This window comes from Trichosurus vulpecula, chromosome 3, assembly GCF_011100635.1.
Source record: "Trichosurus vulpecula isolate mTriVul1 chromosome 3, mTriVul1.pri, whole genome shotgun sequence".
NCBI lineage: Eukaryota > Metazoa > Chordata > Mammalia > Diprotodontia > Phalangeridae > Trichosurus > Trichosurus vulpecula.
In genome coordinates this window covers 234,099,049-234,108,366 of record NC_050575.1, presented here as the reverse complement: position 1 = coordinate 234,108,366, position 9,318 = coordinate 234,099,049, and positions in this window count along the sequence as shown.

The following is a 9,318-nucleotide window of genomic DNA, read 5'->3' as shown; positions in this document are numbered from 1 at the left end:
ATTTGTCCAGGGTTCCATGGATTCAGTAGGCATCAGAAGTGACTTGAACCCAGATTTTTGACATCATTTCTCTAGTTACTGTACCAGAGATGTTTATAGTCTTTGAAATATCTTTGACAATTCAACAAAAACTATACTAGAATTGTACTTATCAGCCACAGAACTGTTACAATTATTTGAATATAACATTGATCCACAAAAATTTAAGAACATTTTAATAGAAATTATCATACCAAACATACATAATCAACAAGCTATGAGAAACAAGTCTTACAAAATATGAAGGGCTACTGGAAGAAATCAAAAGCATAAGTGAAAAGAATGAGCTAGATTCATATCATCTCCATCACCCTATCCACTATTTGAATGATCTCAAATGTAATCTCTCAGGGAATGGAAAGATATACCCCAACATTTTAACCAATTTAAAAAAAGCAATTATTTCATTAATTTGTTCAAAGATCCAACAAACATTAAATATCAGTGAATAGTAGGATTTTGGCCCATCCCAGGGCCATATCTATCTGAATTCCATCAAAACAGATGAGAAGAAGAGAATGACACCAATAATAACCATTCGTTTACGAAGGGCATTAAGGTGTCCACAACATAGTAAAATAAGCTCATGCTTGGAGCCTGGGACACAGATATTTAAATCCAGTTTCTGGTACTTCAGTTCACCTCTCTGAGCCTCACCTTTATCAACTGTAAGATAGAGGTAATTCTATCACCTACCTTGGAGGACTGTCATGAGCAAAGACTTTGTAACCTTTCAAGTAAAATGGAAACATGAAGGGGAAGGAGGGAAATTAAGATGTGTTACTTAAAAATCAATTACTTCTGTTGTTGTTCAGTCATATGACCCCATTTGGGATTTTCTTGGCAGAGATACGGGAGTGGTTTGCCATTTCCTTCCCCAGATCATTTTACAGAAGAGGAAAATGAAGCAAACAGGGTTAAGTGACTTTCCTGGGGTCACACAGCTAGTAAGTGTCTGAGGCCAGAATTGGACTCAGGAAATTTAATCTTCCTGATTTCAGGCTTGGTACCCTATCCACTTGGCTACTTACCTCCCCAAAAATAATGAACAAAAAATACTAAATTATTACAAAAACATTAAGAGCTTGAACCTTCAATTGCCTTGTACCATTAACCTGATAGTATTGCCCAGCCTGTAGTTTCACAAAATGGAAATGATCTTTTAAGTATCCTCAAAATCCACTAGACAATAGAGGAAATCAAAAAGGCAAAGGTTTAAATAGCAGATCTTCAGGTGAAAAGATAGAGAAAAGCATTATTTCTGATAGCTTACCTACAAGGCAAATTTATGGTTACCTACCTTTCTGAGTTGTTTTAGAGTGGAAATAAGATTTCATATAGATGTGAATTATTGCTTTAATTTTCTAGTGTCTTGAATTTGGCCTCCTACATTAGTAAGCACTCAAGAAAAGTTTCTTAAATGAGTGATCAAATTTTGCCATTCGTGTGTGCTGTGAAAGGAGCAATAATTAAGTAAAGTTTTTTTGTTTGTTTTTAATTTTAATCTGAGGAAGAGAGACAAGGTAAAATTCAAGGTAGAAGAAAGCAGGTATAATTCAAGAGCCAGTCCAGGTAGTACGATCAAGTAACTTTCAGGCATTAACACCTCAGATGTATGAGTGACTTGGTTGCTGCTTGTAATAAAAATTTCAAAGCTGAGGGAATGGGCTAAAGTTTAGGGGACCAAAAGTGCATGGAAGACACGGAATTAGCTGTTTCTCTGAACTCAATTATTATTTTGATTCCGGAGCCCTATATACTTCTTGGTTGGTGCTTAAATACATGTATCTTATATTTACTCAGTCACTCATGCTCAGTTGTGGGCACATAATACTATTTATTATATTGATAAGCTCACGACAAAACATCTTAGAAGCTTTATTAATAAAACTATCAAAGTGTAGTAACTGATAAGACCCATAAAATATCAAAGAAAATCTTCATTGAAATAACTTATAGATATAAGCTTAAATATAATGTATAATTTTCTATACTTTCTACAAATGACATTCAGAAAACAGAATATTTGTCTATAGGGTAGTCCATATACAAATTAGTAAATAGAACTGTCCACACATGAAGAAAAACGTCATTATTTTGTTGTTATTGAGCTGTTTTTCAGACATGTCTGACTCTCTTCATGATCCCACTTGGGGTTTTCTTGGCAGAGGTACTAAAGTGGTTTGCCATTTCCTTCTCCAGTTCATTTTACAGATAAGAAAACTGAGGTAAAGAGGGTTAAGTGACTGGCCCAGGGTCACACAGTTAGTAAGTGTCTAAGGCTAGATTCAAACTCCTGAAGATGAGTCTTCCTAACTCCAGACCCAGCATTCTCTCTATGCACTACCTAGCTACCATTTTTAACTCTACTAATTTTTGTTTCATATTCATAAACATATTATTGAAATGTAACAATTTAACATGAAATTGTAATATAGCAAACATTTTAAAACATTTTGCAGTCTACTCTGCACCTTGTGTTCTGTATTTGGACCATCACCTCCTCCCCAACAGTACCCTCGACTTTGACTATGGGCCCTTCACCCAAATAGATGAGCTTTTGCCTTATCTTACTGGGCCCCAATTTCTGAGTCCAATACTTGGCATAGTGCCTGGAACAACGTATGTGTTTAATGAATATTTTATCTATCTATTTATCTATCTGTAGCATATTCTCTCAATTAAAAAATGAGGGGGATACTTCTACTACTTTAACAATTTTTTCTACTGACTTTGATGATTCAATACCATGACTTCTGTCATGCTTCTTTAAAAAAAATCTGGAATCAAACACATTTTTTTTCAGTGTGGGAAGGTTCATGTGGCAATTTGTAGGTAGAATGGCCCATTTGAAAATGGTTAGGTTTCTATATGCATAGATCCTAACATACATACATACATGTGTATCTTATTTACACACAATTCTCTGCACATGTATTCACGTTTTAAGAAGTTAAGACACATGTTTCATTCATCTATTCAACAAATATCTGATTATGTGCAAGGCTCAATGTTTCCATGCACAATCTTTACCCCCACCCTGGCCCAGTCTCCTCTCTCCCTGCTTCACCCTAGCTTTGAAATAGCAATGGATCTTCTAAAGAAAAAGTTCTGGGGGCAGCTAGATAACATAGTGGGTAGAGCACCAGCCCTGAAATCAACAGGACCTGAGTTCAAAACCAGCCTCAGACACTTACTAGCTGTGTGACCCAGGGCAAGGAAGAAGCAGAAGAAAAAGTGTTCTGTAAGTGCTTTTTCATTGCCAGGCCAAATGAAAGGTTTAGAACTCAAAGCAGCAGCCAGTTTTTTTGTAAGTATCCAGAAGAATTAATCATCTACCTTCTGATGCTTAGCCTATGCTTTCTTAAAGCTGTTCCCTTACAATCTCCCTTATGTACCTCCAGAATCCTCTTGGGAGCCCTAAGTTCAAGCTGCATCAGCTGCCTGGTCCTTCCTCTGTAACCAAATTAAGAAAAATCTAATTCTTCAGGAAAACACATTCCCACAGGTAAACATCACTGTTCTATCCTGTTCAAATCCCCTCTTTCTCTGAGGGAGATACACTTAATGGAAACTAAGAAAATTTTCTATGAACTTTTAGTAGCTATTTGGAGGAAGAAGAAGACTTTCTGAAGAGAGAATGTTAGAGCTACATCCCAACTGTTTTTTCATTGATTAATTTTATGATTTTTTAATGAATTAGAGGTAATTCAATGATTAATGATAGTTGCTATCAGTGCTGGAATATCAGGGTACATATCCCCACCTTGCACTCATATTCTTGGGTTGGATCCTCAGAAAATAGTTGCTACTCCCAGGTTTTAGAGTATACTCTGTAGGATTATACTCCTAAAATTATAGATCATGAACTCCCAGTTTGCTTCCTATTAACACTTGGATACAATTAGCTATTCATTTTACTCCTATCAGATGGGTTAAAATTATTGAAGGGGAAAGCAACAAATGTTAGAGGGGATGTGGAAAAATTGGGACATTAATTCACCATTAGTAGAAAATTGGACTGATCCAACCATTTTGGAAAGCAATCTGGAATTATGCCCAAAGAGTTTATTAAACTGTTATTAAACCTTTGACCCAATAATACCACTGCTACATGTATTTTCCAAGATCATTAGGGAAAAAAAGGAAAAGAACCTATATTTTCTAAGATATCTATAGCTATTCTCTTTGTGGTGGCAAAGAACTGAAAATTTCAGGGATGACCCTCAGCTGGGGAATGGCTGAACAAGCTGTGGTGGAATACTATTGGATTTTAGAAAATCGTTGGTAGACTTGCGTAAAATAATAAAAAGTGAAATGTACAGAACCAAGAAAATATCACATACAGTAACAATATTGTTTTAAGAACAACTTTAAACAAATAAGTTATTTTGACTATTCTAAATAACCAAATTAACTACAAAGGGCAGATAAAGGAAGATGTTACCATATTTCACTACATAATTGTTGCAGATTTTATGTCAATTTTTTTTTGCAAAAAAAGTGGTACCTGACCATAATGTGAAACTTTAAAAACATTTGTGCTAGTATTACTTAAAAATCATTTATTACTAAACTGTCTTTGGTGCAAGATTAGGATGCAAAGAATATTAGTACATATACATTAAAATTGGGAAGATACATGTCTTACCATATCATGTGACTTACTCATGGCAGCTTCACCTGCCTGCCCATTCTCCTTACACTTACATTTGTTCATTGGGTTGAGTGACAATACTGTTAGTACCGCAGCACTCTAAACAAACCACAGCAAGTCAGCCTTCAAAAACATACTAACAATGAGCATACATTGAGAATTCTAGGCTTATAGTTCATAATGCACAAGACATACATGTGTATCCATATTCCACTGGTGAATACATTGCTTCTCTGTTTACCTTTTAAGCGGTATGACAAAGAGAATTATACCATGCGATGGTTACACAATGAAAGGTTATAAACCAATTTGGGGACTGAAAAAACAGGGTGTGATGATGATCCAGTGGAGATGATTATGTGGTAAAATACAGTATCTCCATTTAGAGAAAAAACTAATAAATAGAAGAATGTATAGAATGATTTTACATACCCATACATACATATATACATATATATAATATTATGTATTATGTATTTTAATATATAAAATATATGTATTTGTATCTAATGGTACTCATCTCAGAGTGAGGCGACAGGGAAAGAGGAAAAAAAAGTACAGGGTAACTTTACTATGTATTTAAGAGGGATGGCAAGCTGTACATAATAGATTTGCAGTTTCATGTGCACTCATCTTTTTTTCTATTCTACTATGTTATGGAGGTGCTTGTTTTATTTCTTAAATTCAGAATAAAATAAAATAAAAATAAATAAAATAAAAGATGTTTACTGAGGAAGCTTAGTAAAAATCCATAGCCACCAAACATTTCCTCTCCAAAGGTAGGGTATGTTGTGGTTGTTCAGTCATTCAGCTGTGTCCCAATCTACATGACCTCATGGACTTTGTCCATGGGGTTTTATTGGCAAAGATACTGGAAGTAGTTTGCCATTTCCTTCTCCAATGTGTCCCCATTTTACAGATGAGGAACCAAAGCAAATAGGGGTTAAGTGACTTGTCCAGGGTCACATAGATGATAGGTGTCTGAGGCCAAATTTGAATTTAGATCTTTTTGACTCTAGGTCCTATACTCTACCCGCTGTATTGCCTATCTGGCCCCTATTTAAAAAATCTAAGGTATATTCTTCCACAAATACAGCGAACATACAGTGGGAAAGTGACTACCAGTCAGTGATAGTGAGACATGCACAGAAGAAATTCACATGGCCAAGGTGACTCACAATTCAGAAAATGTAGTACTGCTAAGTCCTTTATCTCCTCGTTCAATCTTCTCTGCTTTCCAACTTTTTATTGGTAGGACCAGTTGTTTCTTAAATCTATAGCCAACTTTCATCTTTGTTGCCAGAAGTCATGATCTTTGAAGATGCTTCCAGCCTCTAAGCACTGACTGTCTGAATGTCAGGAGCTCGAATCTCTGCTCACTAGACTATGCTTTGAACTCACTAAAACTGACTCTCCAGTTCTGAATGGAACATTTTGTTCTGGGCAAATAGCTTCATGGCTAGACATAATGCTGATTGGTTGGAGGGCAAGAGGGAGGAGAGAAAGAAATTGTGCTCCTCCCTCCAAAAACCAAGTTCTTGTGGTAGAGGTTTGCCTCTGTATTACAATCACTGGAACTGCTGAAGCTCTCAAACTCCCTGCTATCTCCAAAGCTTAGCTATTTAAATTTCTTCTAGAGTATAGCCTGTTACCGTTTTGTCCAAATAATGCACCTTCTGACTCAGAAAGAGGTGTTCATACTTCCTAAGGGGGATAACAAATTGTTAACACATTAACACCTCATCAGTAGTGATTGTACCCCTACAACTACATGAGCTGAGCCTGGGTAGAGGTGGGAAAGGTAGTAACCAACCCCTTCTTCTTACACATGCATGATTTTCCTCTTTTTGTCTATTTACAGGGGGAATCATTTCCTGGTTCATTTATTCCTTTAGCCTATATTCATTAAGGGCCTACTATATGGAATATCCTTTTATATATTAGGAAAGCTAGAAACATGAACCAAAAAAGATCCCTTCTTTCAAGGAACATCTAATCTAGTGATGGAGACAAGAAATACCATGGATAAATGAAATATTAATCAGATAGTACATGTACAAGAAGAATTTGAAGTGCTGAGATCAGATGAACCATTTGAAAGATAAAAGGGGAAAATGGGGGAGTAATGTAATATACACACACACATATATACACACACACATACACACATATATATACACACATACACACACATATACGTATGCATATACATAAGTATATACATATATATTATATATATGTATACATATATATAGTTGGGAAGCCAATATACATTCATAGGGGGGATGGAATAAGCACTTATATAGCACCTCCTATGTGCCAGGCACTGTACCAGATGCTTTTTACAAATATTATCTTATTTTATCCTCACAACAACCCTGAGAGGTAGGTGCTATGATTGTCCCATTTTTACACTTGAGGAAACTGAGACAGGCAGAGATTAAGGGACTTGCCCAGGGTCCCACAACTAGTTAAGCATCTGAGGCAGAATTCAAACTCAAGTCTTCCTGACTCAAGGCTTGGCACATTATCCACTGTACCATTAGTTGCAATCATGTCAGAACAAGAAAGAACAATTAGGAAATTCATTAATTATGTTTCCATTTAAGCTTCTAAAGTAAATTTTTTGGATCAAATTAGGTCATGTGTCTGATTTATAGGTGCTAGCATATGAAAATCTGCCTTGACCCTGGGTGCCTGGTATAAAATATTATAAACGAGAAACTCAAACATATTTCCATTTATTTGTCATCACTAAGGATCGTAATAAAGGCAAACAACCTCTACTTAAATCAAAACAATTAAATGTAATGTTGTATACTCGTTCCCAAATCATTCTACCCTGCTGAGTATATTAGCCAGTGTTCCATCTTTAACTGTGACAAATACATATTAGAGTTAAAGACCAAACTCTGGATAATGTTCCCACCAGCAAGTTACTCTTTAAATGAACCAGAGTTCAGTTATTAGCCATGACTCATACATGCATGTGCACACGTGCACACGATCCACATTTAAGCAAAGGTCATTTCTGTGATTGAATCAATAGCAATGTTGCTGGAATTAATTTAGGATGGACAGTATTTGGCTGATCCAGTGAAATTCCTAAGGGTTTGCCTATTTCATATCAGATTTCAGCTTTATTCAATACAACTGTTTTTACGTTGCATTTTTTTGATTAATAATGCTAAAAGGATTTCAGTGTTTCAAATTTTGTACACAAACCTAATGGGCAAAATCTTCTGTAAACGTCTTCTAAGCTCTTGGCAAACTTTCCCCAGGAGCAAATATTAACTCCAGATAGTGTTTATTAGCTTTTATAAAATAATCACTGTAATAGCGGCATGTAATTGCTGGAGGTAAAAGCATATCTAGGCCAAGAATTAATCAAGCTTGAGTTCCCTAATAAAAGCAGGTCGGGAACAATTTATTTCTTGCCCAACTTATATTTAAAATAATAACATGATTTTATTATGATTTTGCTTCATATTCCAACGGTGATTTCATGCACAATGTCTTAGCCTATGCTAATAGCCCGTGGGGGATGGGTAACCAAATACTGAGTTAGGAGAGAGATAAGGTGACAGTAATTCAGCTTCTGAGAACAATTTCTTCAATCGTGAACAACTGCAGTCATAACCAAAAAGTGGATAATGACTCTAGATAGAAGACAGTCATAGTCATAAAGAATTGTGGGCTATTTTCCCAAGCAAATAATAATAGTAGTAAAAATAATACATTAAAAGGGCAAGTCTTTAAGTATCAGTCAGGGCAGCAGAGAAGAGGGAGAGATATTCTATGTAAGTCCTAAAGATGTAACTTCAAACATCACTCAATGGTGATGGGCCTTGGGTATTGAAAGAAACACAACACACAGTGTCAGGAAGTGGAGTGCGAAAGGCTTGATGCCAGCTCCTTTGAGTTCAAGTCCTGGTAATTCCAGTTCTTCCTGGTTGTCTGATTGTGGGAAAATAATTAACATTATAGGCCTCAGTTTCTCCACCTGTAAAATAAGGAGTTTGGACTAATCGACTTCTGAGACTCATTTCAGTTCTAGGTCTATGATCTTATAATTTAGCATCCAGCCCTAAAATATTGTTATCTTTCTGGGACTTGGTTTCCTCATTAATGAAATTAGGAATTTATATGAAATTATTTCTAAAGTCTCTTCTAACAATGAGTCCTATGAAATTAAAACAAGTTGGTATGAAAGATGCATTAATAAGTAAAGTCTAGATACTTTCTGAAGCAAAAGCTTTGGAGTCTAAGAGGCCTAAAGACAAATAACCCTGGCAGCAGAACTGGAGCTGAAAGATGAGTAATTTCCTTGTGAAGGCAATACAGAACAAATTATGAACCACAGAATTACACCTTCTAAGTGCCATCCTATTAGATTTGGACAAGTGTTCTTGCCTATAAGAACTTTGGGTCTAATAAGATCATACAAAATCTTTTCTTTCTTTATTTAATCCAGTTTATTTCTGTATGAAATCATTACTTCACACAACAAGAACCCATCCACTCACATCTTCCCCTCCAGGAATGCACCCCCGTGCCCATCCCATCCAGGGCCCCATTCCAGAAAAGGCCCTTCCCTTGTGCCCTGTGAGCCATCCAGGGGG